Consider the following 22,721-nt stretch of genomic DNA (forward strand, 5'->3'; position numbering starts at 1 on the left):
TCTTCGACTTCGGGCTTCTAATAGACTCTCGTTCGTAATTTCTTATTTACCGCCTTACGACACAATTACTTATATTTCATTAATAAATTTCAGGACCTGGCCGTGACCTTCGTATCTTAGCACTTGGCATCATTCAGATCTCACTTCTTTTGTCGTTAAAGACAATAATCATAATATCAATATTATACTTGGTCTCATTTCATTTTCATTTTGATGGGATTAGTACCTAACTTACCAGAAACGGAGTGAGCGCTGGATACCAGTGCGGCGAGACCGAGAACGACGAAACGGAAACATGGTTGAAGGAGGTTGAACCCGTGTTGAGTGTCATATATATGTGTTAGTCCTATACCTAAAGGTGTAATACACGTGTAGACCAAGGCAAGGGTGAGTGGCACGAAGATCCGTTTAAAAAATAAACAATGATAAATAGTTGTTACTTAGGTACTCCATTTTGACGATAAAGCAGAGCAGCAGGAAAAAAACCAAAGCCTCAGTTTTTTGAAATTCATGTGCGAAATTACATTTGAAATACTACGAGCTTTACGGTGAAGGCGAACACCGTAAGGAAATCTGCACATACTGTGTGAAGTTCCCAATCCGCACTGGCCGCGTGGGAACTAAGGCCTGTACCCAGTGGTGAGTACGAATATATAGGCTGGAATGATGATGATTTTGACGATACTTAAATGTTTTGAAACCAATTCCATATGACAGAAATTTAATTTCAGATTTATACAAAGGTATTTTAAAATTAATTGAGAATATTTTATATGATACAGTAATTTAAACTTCTCCAGTTATTCCATTCTGCGCATAATAATATTTTTCAGCATGAGAAAACTTTTCATTCCTTAACTTCCTTTAAAAATCCTCACATTAATAGTTATTACAATTTGCTCATCTCTCCAGAAAAGAGGCTTGGGCAACAGTTTCCACAAGATAGATAGATTGATAAAAAACTTTATTTCCACAACACATACACGGCTTAGTAAATAACAAAAAACACATACATACATCTGAGAATACAGCAACTGATGAGTTCTTAACTATCTATTAACCTCCCTCGCGTTGCTCCTGGATGAAGGGCTACAAATTGGCCCGAAACATGTCGAGCTAAGCTCGATTTAAGACGTGAGTTATCCGAGTTGATTTCATTAAATATGCCTCCTAAGGAACTCCAAAAACCTGTTGCGTAAGCGAAACGAAAGAATGTATTTTTAATTGCTCTATTCTAATCTATCGAATTCCAAATATTTACACGGAAATAAATGAACAATTTACTTTTGCGTCAAACACATTGTTAAAAAAATGTTGAGAATCGTCATACAGGTTCTACGTCCAACATACATACGCTGGAAAATCATAACCCTCCTTCCCTCCCCTTCCCTCCTCCTTCGAGTGAAAACAGCATTCGAGAAAAGGTACCCTAGGGCTATATTATAGGTAGTGCCACGAGAGTTGAAGTAAATGATTACACACACAGCTACAAAAAGAACAGATTGCACAAAATGAGAATGAAAAAAAGGAATGAGTAAATGTCAAAATCCTGCCGTCATTACACGACATTTTCTTGGTGCGTGACCTCAACTCTGGTGGCACTACCTATACCGATACAGTATACTTGTTTTTCAAACATTTATTTGGTTTTCTGCTTTCGCTGTTTGCTGTTACAGCTCAGTTCACCAATGCAGATAGCAAGTTGCAAAGCATACCATATCAAATTAGTGTCATCGGCATTTATATCATCAATAGTAGTTTGTGTGTGATGAGCTTGCCCGATCACGGAAACTCGGAAAGGGCTCTAAAGCCCAGTTGGGCTACTCCGAAACTCGAAACTCGAAGTTCGTGTCGTGCGGTCCCTCTGACACTTACACTGTTTGATACGAGAGGGAGAGGGACCGCACGACACGAACTTCGAGTTTCGGAGTAGCCCTGCAGTTTAGACTTGTGACAAAACTGACTCATACAATTTTGTATGAAAAAATGGGGACATTTTTTTAACGATCGAAATCGATTGTGCTCTTGATTCTGAGTAGGAAAAACCATTTTTTTTCAAAATTAAAAAAAAAGAAAGGGTAAGGTAAGGGGTAGGGTAAGGGTAAGGGTAGGGAGGGGGGTGGTTGAAAACGCCCTTGCACCAGAAATGTGCGAGCATGGTGTTGCGAAGAATGTGTTTTTCATGAACCAATGGAAACGTTTCATTTATCGCCTCGCTCCGCTCAGCTGTCTCCAGTAAGATGCGCTGTGCGAGAATAAGGTAAGTAAATGAAGCGTTTCTATTGGTTAATGAAAAACACATTCGTACTTGCACGATTTTTCTTGCTATCAATTTTAGTAGCGCAGTAGAAAAAAGCAACCTGAGTTATGTGTGCATAGGAGAAATTTGTGAGACTCCTGTCCAGCGGTGGTGTAGGGGTTATAGCACGCAGCACGGATTTCTGAGGACCTTCAATTCCCAGCGCTGGTTTCTTTTTCTGGTTTTCTATGCGTCCATGTCTCAGTTTAACAATGTAACAAATTTGGAGTTGAAATAAAAAAATACAGACTCCAAAAATCCAATCATAATAGGTTTAACGATTTTGACGAATGCTTTGGGCTATTTGGGCGCGAATAATAATCTAGATAGATAGCTTAGTCCATCACTGGGAAAACACGTGTTTTGAATTATTATTAGTCTGTCAATTTTGTTTTGTTTCTTTTCTTTTGTACAATAAATAGTTTACATACATACTTACCAGTGGCGAAGCGTCAATAGAATCCTATTACCACCGGCTTGCCAAATATTTACAAAATAAAACAACCAGACATACATAATTTATGAAAGATGTAAGCGATCTTTGCTTCTGGTTTACCACAGAATTGTCTAACGCGACGCCACTGATACTTACATACATAAATATAATGGTTTGAAAGTATAAGTTATACATATATAGCATATACCGGGTGTGGCCTGTATTATGAGCAAATAATTAAAACATAGATCATACTCCTCAAACTGCACATTAGTTCAGCGACTTTTAAAAATAATTAGTTTTTTCATTTTTATTACACTTAAGTTTATTCGAAGAAGCAATGTAAAGCAAAATGCTTGATGTTTGTAGCGTCGCCTGTCACCGACGTCAGTTGGGTTCTAGGATGGCGTAAATTGATAGCAGTATTTAATTTGTACGAAAAAGGAAAATTCAAAAAACCCATTATTTTTAAAAGTCGCTGAACTAATGTTGTTCAGTTTGACGAGGACTATCTGTTTTAATTTTTTGTTCGTATTACAAGCCACACCCGGTATATATCATATCAGTCAGTTGATATCAGTCTGTTGGCTCAGCGGTTTAGCGTTAGACTGTACAGTCGAGTTCATAAAGAAGTGAGCAAAAATTTGATCAAAAATAATGTGAACACGACTATTGCAAAAGGCGTAGAAGCGTGTTCAGATATTTCGACAAATGGTCATCGTATTATGCAAGTAAATGTTTTAAAAATAATTCAGAACATTTGAATAGTTGATTAAACTAGTTTTAAGTTTTAACCTGTTACCACGATTTTTTATTAATTTCACGTCCATAGAAAATAAAACAGCAATTTTAACCGAAACTTTATTTAAAATCTTACACTACAATCAAACTTAAGCTTAAAACTAAAACTTTGCAGAAAACCTATAACAAATTGCATTACATTGGTTTTCTACATTAGTGCCTTTCCCAGCAGATCTGCAGAAAACCTATAACAAATTGCATTACATTGGTTTCTACATTAGTGCCTTTCCCAGCAGATCACTTTCAGTTTCTAACTTATTATAAAAGAGAGACAAAACATAATTCTAATAAATATGCTACAGTGCGGCACAGATCATGACATTGGGTGACGTTTGTACAAAGGCGCTTTATATCATCTTTATTATTAGCTTATATGCCCTTGTAGCATGATCGTTTAAAATCGAAAATTTTAATTTACAAAAAGTGGAATTACGCCGTTACTCTACCGAGGGTACGAATGTTTATTTATTAACATCTTTGTCGCACTATGTTCAGTGAAAAGCACAGCAGATAAGGTAAACGTCCGTCCGAATGCTCGACGCGCCAATGCCCAATAGACGACACCCCGCTGTCATCGATACTACTAATGACCAGAGCCCGGAATTTTCGCGCCATTTTTCATCTGTCATAGTGACTTCTCACTTATCGACTTCCAATATTCAATATCGATACAGAATATGTTCAAAAAGATTAAAAGTACAGGTCAACAATACACGGTTTTATCGTTGAAGAGCGAGCTCTTCCAATTAACTTTTGAGCAGTCGAAAATGTGAAATAGACATAAATATGGATTATGCAATGAAAACAATGAGCTAACAATTTCTTATTTAATAATTAAATTTCATGTTCAATGTCTGTTGTAGTGCTAATAAGTATCTTTATAAAAGACATTACGATTATTATTTCAATTTTTTATAATATCTTTATTTATTCCTCTTAATGGCGGCCATAAGGCTTGGGCCAATGTCAGTTAAATTAAAGATAAATATATTCTTCTTATTCACGTTGTACGGTGATTGTAGTTTTTGCAACTTGATAGCAAAATTCCAGAAACCACGCGGAGACCACTTGCGCATTAAAAAATGTCAGACACGAGAGCAATATAGAATTTTGTGATCACTGTTCACTGTTAAGGTTAATCGCCGCATAAAACACTATCAAAATTATACTTCAACTAGCCAAAGAAGCAGAAATACCAAAATTAGATATCGTCTACATCCGCCATGTTCGAATGCTACAAATCGAATCCCTTTTATAATATCATTATCGATATCATTTAGGTTTGAATCGATAAGTGAGAAGTCACTATGACAGATCAAAAATGCCGTGAAAATTCCCGACTCTGCTAATGACAAGATTAAAGATGCCAACTAGGACAGTGACGAGCTCTCGTACGTTTACCTATGTTTTTTTTTAAATCAATATATTATCCCAGAGTTAAATAAGAACGTAAGTGGGGGCAGTCTCGACGCCGCAGTTGTTGTCACGCGAGGACATAAGCACGTAGCCGTCATTTCCCCACATGTTGGACCAGGAGTTCTTGACGAGCCAGTACGGGTGTCCGTTGAGGGTCCCGTAGCCCACGGCTAGCACGGCGTGGTCCAATTCGTCCACCTTGTTTTTGCTGGAAATAAAATATTGCTGTTACCGGGAGACTTGAGAGACTTGAGAGACTTTCTGAATGGGTTCTGACTTACTTACATTTTTTACTGTTAAGTCGGATGACCAAAATGAGGTTTTTGTTTTTAATACTTTATATTTCGAAGCAGATTGCATTGGAACAGAGACAAGCATCTTCGAAGCTATCGTACGATACAGATCTATTCACTCACGAAGGCGCGCCCCTCCACATTTTATAATTATAGTTTTAAACGTATCCGTACGACAAGTCTATGTGTGCGTAGCTCGAACGTGTCCTCAGTCGCAAGCGTACCGTCAGTCACGCACACTGAGATAAACACAACGTGTAAGTACGAGGTTTACTCGTGCACATTGATAATTATTAATTAGCTGTGGAGGGGCGCGCCTTCGTGAGTGAACTGATCGGTACTAGTGAGCGACATAGTATCACTACTTGTATCATTGTGTCATATTATGGAACTATTCTAAAACTACTGCTTTGTTATTTTATTAGTGACGCATATACTTTATGCAATTAGTAAAAGCTGTTATTTTATAATTATTTAGTTACAGTACAGACACTTCTATTTTATTTATTTGTAACGATAATAAGGCTTAGGCTTGGGGGAGGCCTATGTCCAGCAGTGGACGTCTTTCGGCTGACATGATGATGATGATGATGAACGATAATAAGATAACAAACAAAAAACAACTCAAAACAACAACACACACACACACACACACACATTCGCGCGAGCAACGAAAAATGTTATTTCCTTATAAGTGGAAATTGCTTTGGCTTATGTATCAGCTAAGTAGTTTTTCTTTCTTTCTTTCTTTCTTTCTAAGTTATATTTATATTCAACTGTGTTATCTAAGCTGTTTATTTTCCAATAAAAAAAATAAGTAATATCATTACCATTTAGGTTCATAGTAGACCCCGTGGGAATAGAAACTGAACGTCTTCTGCGACGCGTCGATGGCCACAGATATAGGTCCGTGCTTGAATAGCGCCAGCTAAAAGCAAACATTAAAATATTTACAAAAATACGTCCCAATGCTGGGCACACGCCTACTCTCCGGATGAGAGATCCTGGGCCGTAGTTCTTAGCCCAATGCAATTAGCAACTTCACACACACCATTAAATTACTTCGCAAGTTCGTAAAGGTTTCCTCACTTAACTTTTTATAAGTAGTTTTGTTTGTTTGTACCATATGGGTATTTCTATCTACCGTTGTACCCTGAGTTTATCTCTACGATTTCAACAAAATTTGGGAGGTAGACTCAGTCCATGATTCTGAGCTGTAAAAACAGGGACTCCAGATGTCCCCAAACTATTGTATGGATGTGTCCATTTTGTTAAGAACATTATTACGAAAAATTCGTAACAAAACAAATACATCCTTACAATAGTTTGAGGACACATCTGAAGACCCTGTTTTACCAGCTCGGAATCATGAACCGAGTATCCTCCCGTTTTTGGATCATATCTTGCAAGTTCATTTTGACTTTTCCAGTGATCGGATTGACTTGAAATGTGGCACACATACACATGTGTGTTAGATGACAAAACAAGTACAGTCAGCTAAAAAAAGTCTGTATTATAAATTAAATCTTGTTTTTTGTCGTTTTCTTAATTTCTGAAGGTCGTGCCCGTCTTGATAAACCTTTACGGAGACGTTGGCAAACTGCTTCCACACCACTCTGTCCTCGGCCTGTTTCAGAGCAGGCAAAGTGAGTCCCATGATCGCCTTAATTTGATCCAAACATCGGGTTGGCAACCGCCCTTTTGGTTTTTACTTTTTTCAATACTCAATACTCAATACTCAATATTTTATTGCTTTTCCACAATGTATGGTTACAGATGTTACAAAGAGATTATGTGATCATCATGGACCCTGTTGGGCACAGCAATATTTATACAAGAGGGCAGCTTTTATATAATTAATAAATTTTATCTTATAGCTAAATATCACAATCACATTAAAGCGACTCCTTTTCCTCTCTATCTTGCCTAACACAATCAGTTTTTCAAGGTTGTCTGACTCCTTTTAAACAATAGTGAATGACGTAATAACAGAAATAGAACGCAGAAAGTGGAGATGGGCAGGACATATGGCTTGAATGGACCACAGTCGTTGGGCGAGGAGAGTGGAGACCCCGTGCTAACACCCGCGGTAGAGGACGACCACCAAAAAAATGGACAGACGATATCCGGCAACCAGCTGGCGTAAACTGGATGCGAGTGGCAGTGGCTAGGCAAGACTGGAAAAGTAGAGAGGAGACCTATGTCCGAAGACGGGCGCTTAGTGGCGTAGCTACCAAGGGGCTAGGCGGGGCAGTGCCCCGGGGCCCTCAAGCTCAGGGGGCCCTCGAAATTCTGCTTTATAGCTGATGATAAAGTTGCTTAGCATTTTTAAAGTATTTGTATATATAATGATTTTAATTCAAAAAACCTTACCAGTTTTGATAGCAGTGGGCCCCATTTTTTTATTTGCCCCAGGGCCCTAGGTTACCTAGCTACGCCACTGCGGGCGCTATAAGGGCTATAATAGAGATAGATTGTATACCGACCCTGAGAGCGTTCTCGTTGTTAGTGGTGACATTGACCCAGCCTTTGATTGAGGTCACCAATGTCACGTTGTCGATGTGGCAGTAGCCGTCCTGCGGAACACATACACCCAATTAGCCGACTTAAATATATAGTTTGGCGCGATTGGACAAGACACGGGATGCTGTTTCGAAGAGTTCAGTAAAGTCTCGGATTTGTATTGAGCAAATTTTGTAAATAAATTTAAAAAAATAAAAAACCGAAAGCCTTGAAAAATACTATAAAGAAGAAAACAAGTCTAGTGGGCTAGAAGTTTGTTGAGTAGCTAACTTAAAGTTCAACAGTCGGGACCCATTAGGTAAGAATTTTTGAACGTTACTATTTAAATGGCTGTTCAAATTGGTATCATCTATCCTCATGCGGCCTAATGTGCAATAGAATGTACACAATAAGTTTAAGGGAATAAGAGAGCTATAACAAGGGAACAAAGTAAAAATTATTTTGTTTCTCTATCGTTTTACACCACGTCAGTTTGACTTTATTTCGAAAATAATTAGATACAGTCCGCAGCCAAAATGACAAAAATATGTATACACGACCTTAATGTTCAAGCAATAAACTCTTGTATACATATTTTAGGCACTTTGGCTGTATTCATAACTTTGTTGCTGACTGTACATATAGCTTTGATTTTTTTTCATTATGTATAGTAGATCTCAGGAAGCTTTACTATTACATAACAGTACTTTAAACTTAAAATTGCTAAAAGTGGCTCCGAAGCGGTAACGTTTCGCGTGCTCTGCCTACCCCAGTTTTGGGAACACAGGCGTGATGTGTGTGCGTGTGTGTGTGTGCGTGTGCGTGTGTGTGTGCGTGTGTGCGTGCGTGCGTGCGTGCGTGCGTACAGTTCTAGTATATTAATGTCAGCGGGACTCGTCCGTTTTCTTTTTTCCTGAACCGATCTTCTATTTCTTGTTCCGAATAACATTATACGGACCTGTCCCAAATAGCCCCCGTAGTCCTCCTCAGTAGGCAGGCCGTGCTTCATGATCCACTGGTACGCGCGGTAGTCCTCGCCGCCGTCGCAGCCGTTGTTGCCGAAACTGGTAACACCATGCAGAATTAACACACTGTCACTTCAGGCCCACTACGAAGTGCAAAATTCGAATTCCGTATCTTGCTGTCCCGCTGACGCTTATGTTATTCGATACAAGAGTGAAAGGGACGGTTTTCGAATTTTGTACTGATCCCCAGGGCCTACGCTAGCTGCCTATTTAATCTCCTGTAAATTTTCAATGGTTTATAGTCGGGGCATCCTAGCACAGGTTCACTCACCTAAAAGGAAGTCCCTACCACTAAAGGTAATTGTAGACTAGTTAATAAGGGAAATAAACAATTATTCATTTTGTTTTTCATAGTTATATAAATAAATAAATAAAAATGTAAATCTGTACTTAATATTATAGAGAGGAAAAATTTGTATTTTTGGATGTTTGTTACGAATAAACTTAAAAACTACCGGACCGATTTCAAAAAATCTTTCACCATTATAATGCTAAACTATCCCAAAGTGACATAGCTATATTTATTAGGTGCTGGCTGAAAATCAGCGCTGGGATGTTTACTATTAACGCTTCAGCATTATGCTGAGCCAGTGTCCGATTCACAACCGCAATGACACATACCTTTGTGTTGTCCATTTGCACTTAATACTATTGTTGTGTCTTGTGTTGTGTATAAATGTATTTTCTTTCTTTCTTTCTTTCAGTGTAAAAAATATTGGATGTTATGATTTACGCGTCCAAAGCCGCGAGTAAACACTTGTTATAATCAGAGTCCGGAATTCTCGTAGCCATTTTGAGCTGTCATAGGGCCTTATCATTTATCGACTACCGATCATGTACATTTTATCGATGCATTATGCGAAGATTAAAAGTAGAGGTAAACAATTATTATTAAGAATAATGTGGATTTCTTATGCTTTTTTAAACATTTTTCGAAAGAAATTGCATCAAGAATTGCTATCGAACCTAACGTATTGAACATGAAATTGACAAATGTTATAACACTGAACTGAAGCGATTTAATGTGAAATTGTTACCTTATATTTTTTCATTTTATTCATTGCAAATCTCTATTTAATATTTTCAACTACTCAGGGGTTTTTATTAAAAAGATCGCTCTTTGGCGATAACGCCGCCTGTTTCATTTTTAATCTTCTTTAATATGTTGGTTCTGTAATGCATCGATAAAATGTACATAATCGGTAGTCGATAAATGAGAAGTCCCTATGACAGCTCATAATGGCTACGAGAATTCCGGACTCTGGTTATAATAGAAGCAAGGCGTGCGAGCCTTGGGCTATCAGTGTCAGAGTGTCAGTCTCACCCCCAGGAGCAGTCCACGAGCGCCTGCTGGCTGAGCCGCACCAGATGCTGTCCGTTGTGCAGGAACAGCGCGCCCTCCACCGCGCCCACCGTGCCGAACGACCAGCACGAACCGCACACAGACTGGTCTGCGAACACGACACACCTTCAGCAATGAGACCACCTTATTTATTACCTGGCTGTCTGTCTAAAAGTTATATTAATACTAACTCTTAATTAATAGCCAGCATTAATAGCAAGCCATTAACTTTATGGGAACATTCAACAGTTCCAACAAAGTTCAATAGGAATCGATTTAACACTTGCTACGGAACAAAAAGAACAGTGAACAAACAAGTTTGTATTAGAAATATTTTAATTAAAATGATTACCTTTGACGGGAGTGACGGCCCCGAAGAGTCTCCAGTCGTATTCAGGCGGCAGCTTGGTGCTCATTTCTTCTAACTCGGCTTCTCCGTATGGGAATGGCAATCCTGCAACAAATATCATTTCTTAAATAAGTATCTATATGTGGTACTGACGTACTAACACGTACCGCGTATAGATGTCGCGCCATCTAGTTGTCATACAGCATGTGTAATGTAGAATGTTGCCTTGCCCCTCTCCCTGTCCCGGTCCCTGCCCTGTCCCTCTCCCTACCCCTTCCCTTCCCCCTCTCTTACCGCCTCTCCCTCCCCTGTACATGTCACTGTCGCTGTCCCTCTTCTGTCCCTGTCTATGTCCCTGTCACTGGTCTCTCTCCGTCCTGTCCATGCCCTCTCCCTGTCCCTGACCATATCCCTGCCCCTCTCCCTACCCCTTTCCTTCCCGCTCTCCCTCCCCCTGTACATGTCACTGTCAATGTCCCTCTTCTGTCCCTGTCACTGTCTCTCTCCCTCTCTCTGTCCTTGTCCCTACCTCTCTCCGTCCTGTCCCTGCCGCTCTCCCTGTCCCTGACCATATCCCTGTCCCTCTCCCTACCCCTTCCCTTCCCCCTCTCCTTCCGCCTCTCCCTGTCCTTGTCCCTGCCCTCTCCCTGTCCCCCCGTCCCCGTCAACCCTCCCCCCCCCTGTCCCCGTCAACCCCTCCCCCCTGTCCCCACTGACCGCGGTTGGGCCCCGAGTACCGGCGGCCCCTGAGCGCGGCGATCTCGTCCTCAGTGCGGTCGGCCAAGTGGTTGACGGCGGTGGTGAAGCCGCGGCGCGCGCGGTTCGTCGAGTGCACGAAGCGGAGGTTCTGACGGAACACGTTCAGACGCTTCTCGTGTTCCACTTCGGAGGCGTACTGCTTGCCGTGCTTGTTCTTGAATCTGGACGAAAGTATACAAGGTGTTTGAAAATTATTTACTTACAGTAAATCGTAAATCTGTTTTAAAAAATATAGTTTCTAGCCGGATTCTTCTCAACAGAGGTTTTGCCGAACCGGTGGTAGTTTTTTTTTTGACATTCATAAGTGCTTGTTTTCTTCTTCTCTTTTAAAATATGGCTTTTCTGCCCTAATTAATAGGACAATTTCGCCAGTGTCAAGGTAAACTCTCTTTGAGAGTGACGTTGTACGGTAATTGTAGTTTTTGCAACTTGATAGAAAATTTCCCGAAACCACGTGGAGACCACTTGCGCATTAAAAAATGTTAGACACGAGAGCAATATAGAATTTTGGGATCACTGTTCACTAAGTGCTTGTTTTGGCCTAAATTGAATACAGATATTTTTGACTTTGACTTTCGACAGCTCTGAAACAGCTGAGCAGAGCGAGGATGGGTAAACGAAGCGTTTCTATTGGTTCATGAAAAACAGATTTCTCGCAAACTCGCAACACATCCTCGCACATCTTTGGTGGAACGCAGTCTTACGAACGAGAGTCTATTAGAAGTCCTAAGCAGGGATGTTACGGATGCAGAATTTTTGACATCCGCGAATGTGGATGCGGATGTAAGATTTGTTACATAAAAACCATGAAGTATTGCTTTTAAGTTATTTTTATAAATTAAAACATAACCCTCCTTCGGTCAGTCGGGTAAAAATCCACTGTGTCGGCGGTACCTTTGTTTTAATCACGCGTAGCAAAACACCCGCAAAAAATGCACATTTGCGATTTCTTTTATATAATTTCACCTTCTACGATGCAGATCCGCATTAGCTCCGAATTGATTTTATGCGGATGCGGATGTTGATGTGGTTGTTAAATTTAAAGCGGATGCTCCGCTGTGCGGATGCGGATGCGAATATCCGCAACACTCCTGGTCCTAAGTTATGTCCTATTGAGTAATGAGTCGATGTTCGTAATTCCAGTACCGTCCTTTAAGGCACTTGTCCACCGCCGACGATGAGCGAGAAGCGAGTAGAGCGAGTAACTAGAAAACTAGTGGGCGAGGCGAGAAGCGAGTTGCAGTTTGTCGCTCGGCTGTAAGCGAGTGTTCGCGTGCGACGGGCGATTACTCGCTCCACTCGACTCGCTCGTGCGCGGGCGCGCCGCCAAGCTGACATCGCTGAGCGAGAATCTATAGCTCAGCGAGTTTTTATAGCTCTTGTCAAAGATGAAAGAGCGAGTTCTCGCCGACAGTGTAACAGCCAGCGATCAACTATTAATATATGTGTCTTTTACTCACATAGGATCTTATATCTTTTGTTCGTTTCTTGAGCGAGAAAATAGTCGATAGCAATCGCTTCCACGCTGGCGGTGAGACAACTGCCTTAGACATACAATGTTTTTCATCACCTTTGTGAGTAAAATAAACTCGGCGGCACAAAATTTGTCCCACTCTACATACAAAATTACCCATTCTTTCATAAATTTGAGGGCCTGATTTTGTTGCCGCTCAGCAGGTATAGTATGTGCAAGGTGGTCAAAGATATCGGCACATGCACTCCATTATTGGTATTAGAGTTCACGTTTCGATATTTTTGATCACCTTGGCCGCTCGGAAATATTGCTGCGACTGTACCCCGACAACTCATTACGTCCTTAGGCGATATACGCAATAACCTAACCATAGAAATTTCATTTTTAATACAAGCTTATTTTGCTGACCATAGTGTTTGTTGACTGTATATTCGATACAGCGCCATCTATAGTTCATTCTGCTGAACTAGATAGCTTGCTAATTAATAAAAATGATCGATGCCCGTTGACATTCATGAACCTCATAAGTTACAAATAAAGCACAAAATGTGGTGGCGCTAGTATCGCGCATCAATATAAATAAGGTTTTAAGTTTGTTTTTCACTGTTCCATTGTCCAGAAACCAACCGATCTCTCATATCGGGCACCCAATTTTACACTGTACTTGCATTATCACCCAAACTACATTTGCATACCAAATTTCAAGTCGATGCTATTAATCGTTGAAGAATTCGTCCTGCGGAGACGATCCTGGCCGGACTACCAGGATGTCACTACTAGATTATTGTGTTGTCACTCGATTTACATAAGTATTCCAAATTTCAAGTCAATCTGACTACTGGAAGTTGGTCAAATTTAACTTGCAAGATTTGATTACAAACAGACAGACAGACAACGGGACAGGTGAAACTAAATAAAAGCTTGTAAAAAAACCCTCGAGTTTTCTTTAGGGGGTGCAACCGAGTTAGAATGCATGTTACGACACTGCTTACGAACAGTGTGTTAAAATAGTAGTTTGATAACCAAGGTGGAAAGTGACCCATTGCACCCGAGATATTTCTGGCGCTCGACAATGGTTCAAGGGAAATGGGTAATTTCACCCGAGTAGACATTCTACTTTTCAATTCGACTGTGAGGAAAGTAAAATACTACAAAAAAAGAGAATAATAACATTCGACTGGCATTTGCCACGGCCGACTAAAAAAAAATCGAGTTGGTCACGACCCCTTGGTCGGCTTATATACAAAACTGTAGGTTGAACACCGAACGACCATTATTACTTATTTATATATTCCATCTCTTTCTTTCACATTTCACGAATGACTTCCAACTCTGTCTAAACCAAAGCGAAGAAAGAGATGGAATATGTTCGTGACGTAATAAAGATCACATTTCTTGTTTCAAACAAACGGATGTCGGCGTCCAACCTCCGGTGTTGTATATAAGCTCCTTGGCCACAAAGTGCATCCTGATGGCCATGCCGAAACGTGAAAAAAAAGTGTCATTGACGTAACTCAACTATCTTCGACTCCGGGGCTAGTCGAAAAATTAAAAAAAAAATACTTTCCACCCTAGAGATAAAAACGTAATTTTCCACCCGACTATCTACCCATGAAAATGAAACTTTTCGAACAGGAGAGATGAAAATGCAGTTTACCTGTCAAACTCGTCGTGCACATGCGCGTCGTGCACGGGGTGCATGAACTCCTTCATAGGGTTGAAGGTAGCGAAGTGCCGCGCGCCCGGCCCGGGAAACTCGTGCACTGCATGCCTGACACACATTTTACAATAATCATTATCACCATCTCGACCGTACAAGATATAAGTAGCGCCACGAGTGTTAAAGTGTTACATTTGTAGCTAATAAAAAAAGCACCCTATTTTTTATTTTTTAATATAAAAATATCACGGGACAATTCACACCAATTGACCTAGTCCCAAAGTAAGCTTAGCAAAGCTTGTGTTATTGGTACTAAGCAACGGATAAATATAATTATATAGATAGATACATACTTAAATACATATTAAACACCCAAGACCCGAGAACAAACATTCGTTTTTTTTCATACAAATATCTGCCCCGACACGGGAATTGAACCCGGGACCTCAAGCCTCGTAGTCAGGTTCTCTAACCACTAGGCAATCTGGTCGTCAAAAAATTGATTAATACAAACGTGGCACTTATGAATACAATATTCATAGACGCGTCGGAAGCATTCGGAAGTAGCCATGTGTTCCAAATTATCCCGATGGAAACTGATTATCATAGCTCGGACCTGTCATCGCAAAACAATCGCAACACGGTATTAGAACAAGATTAATAGAGTATTATGTAAAGTATTATTTCAGTATATTTTCCATAATAATAATAATAATAATATAATTTCAGCTCATTAAGACTCCAAGTGCCTGTCAAGCACCAGCAGATGTTCCAGCGCTCCGACTTCTGGCCAGAGGGTGTGGTGTTCCATCGTTTTAGGGTAGCGACGAAGACGACTTTCAAAAAACCCTAATTCGTTTTTTTAAACGGCTCGTACTGACGACTTCTTCGCAATATATGCGAAAAAGACTTGTCACTCTGCTTTGCAGGGTGCGGGCCAGCCCCAACCCCATCATGAGCACTGTGGCGGCCAGGTACACTCCCTTTTATGAGGCACTATCAGGCTGTCATGACTGCTAGGCGGTAAATATGTTGTTTTGTTTTGTATAACTTATTAACATAGTCAATAAGTATTTTATTATTTAACGGTACTAACAAAGCTGGATCAATTATGTTATCTGATGAATAAATGAATTATTATATTATTATTATTATAAATGTAATTTATTTAAATGTAATTTTTGTGTTTATTATGTAATTTTGTGTATATTATATGAATTTTTGTGTACCTATTTTTTTTGTATAATTTGAATTTTACAGCGCATTGGTGTTTCAACTGTAATGCTGTAATTTTTTTGTTAACAAATAAAAAAATTACATTTATAACGGTAACCCAAAATTGACCACAATCCACTTATTAACCGTTTCCAAATTCACAATCTTAAAATATTTAGAAATAACCAAAAGTACTCTGACAGGTGCGACTACTTTATACTTTCATAGAGAGCCATTTTGAAAATACGCGTATGTTAACCACGAAACACTGCAATGAGGGCTATCGCGTATGAATTCGCCGCTAGAGGCGCTAGTGTAGCGTGAGGTCTCCGAAATGTCAAATCTCATAGTTTTGGGTGACCTACGCGGGTTTATTTAGAATTAGAATAATTTAGTAAATATTTGCATTAAGTACATGAAATTAATTATGGCATTATGCGTTACGGGGTAATGAATGTTTGGAGACAGTTTTGTCTTTCGGAAGCTTTTGTCCTCCCTTTTTCCGAACAAACGGGACTACGCACACTGTGGTTGCTCGATATTTTAATGTACGGTTTCTAAGGTGTATTAAATATGATTTTAATCTAAACTTGTTTTCACGCCCGTAATAACAGACTTTAAAAGCCACACTTAAAACCTCACGCAACAGTGGCGCCATCTAGAAAGACAAAAAACGATAGCCTTCCTTGTAACGCAAATATGACACAGTTTTAATCGCATGTCAAGATTTACCGACAAATCTACAAAGAAACGTCGACTAGAAAAAATATTTATGTTTCACAACATAATTTTCATTATTAGATACAAATAAATAATAGATCACTCTTCTCGAATGCCAATTTGACCAAATCATGTTATATACAACTAAAATAGGTCTAATGTTATATTACGATTACATCCGCTATCGTTTGAAGGTGCTGTACAGAGTGCGGGACTATCTTACTACTGAATTGCGCATCAAATTAGTCGAATCTCTTATCTTATCTAAATTTAATTATGCTGATACTGTTTATGGTCCACGTCTTCTTTCTAAAACTAAAGCTTTAATACAAAGAGTACAAAATGCATGTGCAAGGTTTGTTTCAACATTCCTTCTAGAGCACATGTATCACCATATATAAATCGTGCTAAGATTTTAAATATGTCCTCACGACGTTATATTCATCTCAGTACTCTGCTTTTCGGTATTATTAAGCACCGCAAACCTCCCTACCTTTAGAAAAAATCACCTGGTCTCCCTGTACTCGTTTATGTCGTCTTGCCGTTCATACTCACCACACAAATGCATTCCGTGGAAGTTTTAAATACGTCGCATCCAAAATCTGGAACAATCTCCCGCCCCCACTGCGCTCTACTGCGCTCTCTTTTGCTAGTTTTAAGCTAAAATTAAAGGATCATATGCTAAAGCGTCAGTTAATTGGCGATATTGTAATTGTATAGTATCACCATGTATCATGTAAACATTTAGAAATAAGTGAAATACCTATATAAAGAAGTAGAAATAATTCCATTGTCAAATAATGAGATACATAACATGTCAAAGGCTAACTTATCCCTTTGCAGAATCTCCGTCAGACGGCCATAATGTACAACATATTATTATATGTATAACATATTTTAATTTTTTTTTTTTTCCCTATTTGGCTGCAGCTGAAAATCAGCGCTGTGGTTCCGTACCTCAGCATTGCTGAGCTGCCAGCCCTTTCGGCTAGCTTTAAGTAGACCTTAATTAAACATTAATTATAAGTACCTGATGTATGCTACCTACAAGTTTGTCGATTAAACTTTTTCTTTCTTTCTTTCTTTCTTTAGATAATAAATACGTATACCCTCTATGTCTAATACTAAGACTACCACCATACATGACAGCTTCATTTTAGAGATGGGTAAATCCGGATCTGAAGATTCAAAAGAGTCAGATCCTCAAGCGGATCCGAATCCCTTAATGACTCCTTTCAAATCTTATCGACTCCGGAGTTACTAACTCCGACCAAGTCCGGCCGGATCGAGCGGCTCGTGATCGCCGTCACACTCACTCGCTCCGCTTTCACTCTCGGCTCGGATCGGATCGGATCGGATCTTATTACGTTTGGTCGGGCGCTGAGTGAGCCGGTACGGTACGGTAAGAAATGAGATAGAATTAAAACACAATATAATATGACCGAAGCGGGCGACGCATATTTAACACTGTTTTCAAGCTTCAAATAGTCAAACAGAAAACTAGTAGTTCTTAAGTAGGTCATAGTTCTTTAAAAAATACACAATTTAGAATTTTTCAACATTAAAAGGACGAAACGAATCGGTACTTCAGTTCAGTACCTTGACCTTGGTACCTACCGAACCGAGCCGGGCCGCATCGGCCATAGATAAATTAATAATCGCTCGAAAGAACCGGAGTCAATAAAGGAGTCGGATTCAATAAGCGGATTCGGTACCGACACCGGAGCTGGATCTAGTGAGTCAGATCACTTCGCGGAGTTGAGATTACCCATGTTCTACTTCATTTCCATTTGCTGTTTTTGCGATGACCTGTCCGAGCTATGCTGATTATTCACTACAAATTTGATGCGTCTTACCGGCGTCGACTTTGAACACGTCGGGGTCAATATCTTCGATGTCGTAGTCGTTGTAGTCGATATAATAGTGGTCGTAGTGCGAGCCCAGCAGGGAGTTGAAGCCTTTCATTTCGTACCTGGACAACGGAAAGAGAAGATGACATCTTTTAGCCATTGTCTGTTCCACTACTGGCCAAAGACTCTCCCTCTCTCTCCTTGGATCCCCAACTTCCCCTGTCCGCAGCTAAGTCTTGCCAGTCGCTTCTGAATGCGTCCAGTGCCCTATTTCACGAAGCTACAAATTACAATTTACAAGCGGTAGTCTTTGTTTAACACTATGCATTAAAAAGAGGCTGCCGCTTGTAAATTGTATGTTCTGGCTTCGTGAAATGGGCCAAAGGTCGTCCCGATAAGATGAGATAAGATAATTTATCAAATAATATGCAGTACCAGATAATAAGAGATGCAATGTTACACAAAAAATCTATGTAACACGTGTTGCACTAGAGAGTTACTAGAAAACTCTGTGTCGCAGGCTTAAAAAGCTAGCATAAAAAAAACAATTAAAAAACCCTGCGACCGTAGAGTCGAAAACTCATGTTTTCTCAGAGATAAGATCAAGCTAGATCGATTGTTCATCTCCGAAAACCCCTACATACCAAACTTCATCGAAAACCTTCGAGTCATTTTCGAGACCCTCGAAATAAATAATCACTTCGTCTAAATACCCGCTGGTCTAAACTCAAGCGATCTAAGAAGGGTTTCTGGTATCGTGATCGCAATCAAATGACAGGTTTCGCACAAAAACTGTCATTTGATTGTGATCGCGAGCGTTAGAAACGTTAGGCAATACAGCGTCTGGTCTGTGTAGCAATAGGTCTAAAAAGCGACCGTCCTAACCTTTTTTGTTGAAACTTGAAAATATATAGGTTAGATTAAAGTTGCGAAGCGCCTCAGGCACGCGGAATAGGAGCTCCGCAAAGTGTAGCTCCGTCGACTTTGAGTAAAAGAATTTCAGACCAATTGCTTCTTAGACTACTTGCTACTTTGCTACTTTAGTCCAACTGCTAATTTGCTACTTCTTATTTTTTGCTTTAGCAGAAAACCTTGATTTTATAATGCTCTATCTTGAATAATCATAACTACATTCAACGACTAGTGCTATCTCACCTGACTGGTATGGGCAGGGCGTCGCCTCTCAAGTCCTTCTTGTATTTAACCCACATGGTATACTTGTTTATTTTATCGCCTATCGTGCTCACCATCTGCCATTTTGATGTCTCAGAGTCCCGCATGTTCTCCGTGCCTGCAATAAAGTAATCATCAACATATCCGCCGCAGTACGTCCACTGTTGGACGTAGACCTGCCCCATAAACCTCCTCAAAAAAATTGAAATAAAAATAGTAGAGGGGGGACACCATTTTTGCTACTTTGGGAGCGATTATTTCTGGAAATCTTCACTTAATCAATAAAGTTTTTGAGAAACCTTAATATTTTTTCAAAAAGAACTGTCGAACTATGTGCACACGTTGATGCGAGTTAAATTTTTTTTTTTTTATTTCTGTTACATGTATGAGTGCCCCCTATAAATATTTATTTTTGTAATTTAACTACAAAACTATATAGCGGCTTTGACAAGACATCTGTACTCCAAATTTCATTGATATACATGTTGTAGTTTTCGAGTAAATGCCTGTGACATACGACGGACGGACAGACAGACGGACTTGACGAACTATAAGGGTTCCGTTTTTGCCATTGTGGCTCCGGAACCCTAAAAAAACGATCTCAATGAGGGTTTGTGTGACAAGCTACTTGGCACAAGTACATATCGTGAGGTCCGTTTGGCTAACTACTTCGATAATCAAGATGTTTAGTTTTAGTTATTTACTACTTTAGTTACTTACTACTTTATACTGTAATATATATTTATTATCGAAAATACAGACTGAGACATGGATGCACAGAAAAACCAGAAAAAGAGACCAGCACTGGGAATCGAACCCAGGTCCTCAGCAATCCGTCCTGCGTGCTATAACCTCTACACCACTGCTGGACAGGATCTAGACACGAATTTTTCTATGCGTACATATCTCAGGTTGCTTATTTCTACTATGCTACTTAAGCAGCAGCACTAGCGACATCTATGTTTCGTCGACCGACGTCACACTCTTTCTTCTTCTTTTCGTTCTTTTTTTTCTGTCTTGTCTTTAGTGCTGCTGCTTAAAAGCATAGTAGAAATAAGCAACCTGAGATATGTATGCATAGGAAAAATTCGTGTCTAGATTCCTGTCCAGCAGTGGTGTAGGGATTATAGCACGCAGCACGGATTGCTGAGGACCTGGGTTCGATTCCCAGTGCTGGTCTCTTTTCTGGTTTTTGGCATGCATCCGGGGCTGAATGTCTGTGTTTTGAGATGTTTGTCACGGAACCCTTTGTCCTCCCTTTTGAAACAAAAAGACTATGCAACACTGGCATGCTCGTATTTTTATGGTACGGTCATAAGGTGTATTTATGATTTTAATCTAAACTTCGTTTTCACGTCCCGTTAACAGACTTTGAAAGCCATACTTAAAAACCTCACGCAATAGTCCATCTGAGACAAAAAACTTGAAGCCCTCATGTCGGTGCAGTACTAGGTGGAAGTCTGAAATCTATCGCAGCGCTCATTGGCCAAGAGAAATAATCTAGGCTTGTCATCTGTCTACTTATATGAATCTGTCATTAACTAAGCAATTTGTATAGACTTTCTTTCCACACTACATCCTTATTATATAAAAGAAGAAACTGACTGACTGCCTGACTGACTGACTTATAGATCAACGCACAGTTAACCGCTGGGTAGAAACATGAAATTTAGAATATAAGTTCCTTAATAGGTGTAGACGCGTACTAAGAAAGGTGTGAGCGACGTAACAACCATTTTTTATTTATTTAAATTTTGTTAATTGTAGCTGTCAACGTCAAAGCGAGGGGACCCGCGGGGGGCGGGTTCGAGTCCGGGGCGCGGTATGCCTTTTGCTTACCGCCGATGCAAATGTCAGTGTCGATAACAGCTTTTGCCTACACCGCACGTCCTCTCAGCTTAGCAAAATCTTTTGTACCCTCTTTTGATATTTTAATAAAAAATATCCCAAAAACTCGCCCATTTTTCGGGGTAAAAGCCCTGCCCTCCACAAAGTGGTCTTCGAACCGGATCGTGAATGTTTTTTACCCCGCTGCCGAAGAAGATGGTCAACACGAGAAGTACGGTACGGAAGGAACAGGAAAGGAAAGATGCTACTGAGGCCTCGCAAGTTATTCTACCGTCAACTAGTGAAAATAATACGCAGAATGTTGAAGTGAAAGCCTGCAAGAAACTTCCGTTAAACACTGGAGCACAAACCGGAAGTGTCAAATCCGAACTTCCTAAGACTGAACACGTACCTAAGACGGAGATGCCCATAGCCCGGAAATGCTTATCACTATCGAAAAGATCTTCATCATCCTCTGTTGAGACGCGTAGGAAGAAACTGCAGCTAGAAGCAGCCGAGGCAAAAGCACGAATACAGATGGAACTCATCGACAAACGCTTGGAAGCGGACCTAGCGGAACTTAACGAAGAATATAACAGTCCACCGTCAATAACTGATAAACGAAGTATGGTTGATAGATGGATAGAACACAGCCAGCACGAATTGGAGACGCAGGAGCCAGTTACTACGCTGGAACAACATACTGACTTCGCGCGCCCGCCGGCCACCTTGGACGCCGGCACTAACGGACCAATTCAACAATTAGCTGATGCACTAAAGGATATAGTGACTACTTCTATCAACAATACAAACAATATGAATCTTCTCAGCCGCATCAGCACACCTAAGGAACTGCCACTGTTCGCTGGTGATCCAATGGAATGGATACAATTCAAAATGGCATATGAAGAGTCAACCCGTGTATGTAAATTTAGTGATTCAGAGAACTTATGGCGCCTAAGGAAATGTCTTCGCGGACCCGCCAGGGATGCGGTCACAGCGCTGCTTATCACGGCAACCTCTCCTGAAACACTAATATCTACACTGGAACTACAATTCGGAAATCCGGACGAAATTATAACCCGGATCATGCTAGATATAAAAAAGTTAAACGCAGTGTCACCAGAGTATCATAAAGACATTGTCGTATTTTCAAACAAAATAAAAAACTACGTTGCAGCGGTACGCGCACTAGGTCGCGAAGAATACCTACATGGAACGAGTTTGGTCACCGTTGTGTTATCTAAGCTGCCTACCATCCTGTTGTCTAAATGGGCAGACTATAGGTATTTACACGGCAGCGCAGTCGCTACTTCAACTCCCGGACTAGACCTCTTATCTCGATTTCTTCACGAAGAAGCTGTAAAAATTTCACAGTGCCGCGTAACAATGTTAAATACACCAAGAGACAATTATAAGCGGAAATATTCCGATAATAATCATCGATATACGGACAATAGTGTTAATAACTCACAAACATTATTATTACAAAGTGGACAGAGTTACGTAAAGTGCCGGTTTTGTCACGGATCAAATCATAATTTACCAGACTGCAAAAAGTTTAAAAAAGCCTTAAGAAA

The 22,721-nt window shown here is 40.1% G+C and overlaps 1 pseudogene across 1 annotated transcript; it reads right to left on the minus strand.

Moving 5' to 3' along the window:
- Positions 1-3,578: 3,578 nt before the first annotated feature.
- On the minus strand, positions 3,579-19,514 carry LOC141441435 (digestive cysteine proteinase 1-like; annotated as a pseudogene). The gene is made up of 10 exons (XR_012452796.1): positions 19,297-19,514; positions 18,148-18,263; positions 14,354-14,467; positions 11,181-11,383; positions 10,467-10,568; positions 10,097-10,223; positions 8,706-8,811; positions 7,732-7,821; positions 6,076-6,173; positions 3,579-5,160 (listed from the first exon to the last, which is right to left on the minus strand). The product of XR_012452796.1 is annotated as a digestive cysteine proteinase 1-like (transcript).
- Positions 19,515-22,721: the final 3,207 nt, after the last annotated feature.

The sequence above is a fragment of the Choristoneura fumiferana genome, chromosome 24, assembly GCF_025370935.1.
Source record: "Choristoneura fumiferana chromosome 24, NRCan_CFum_1, whole genome shotgun sequence".
Taxonomy (NCBI): domain Eukaryota; kingdom Metazoa; phylum Arthropoda; class Insecta; order Lepidoptera; family Tortricidae; genus Choristoneura; species Choristoneura fumiferana.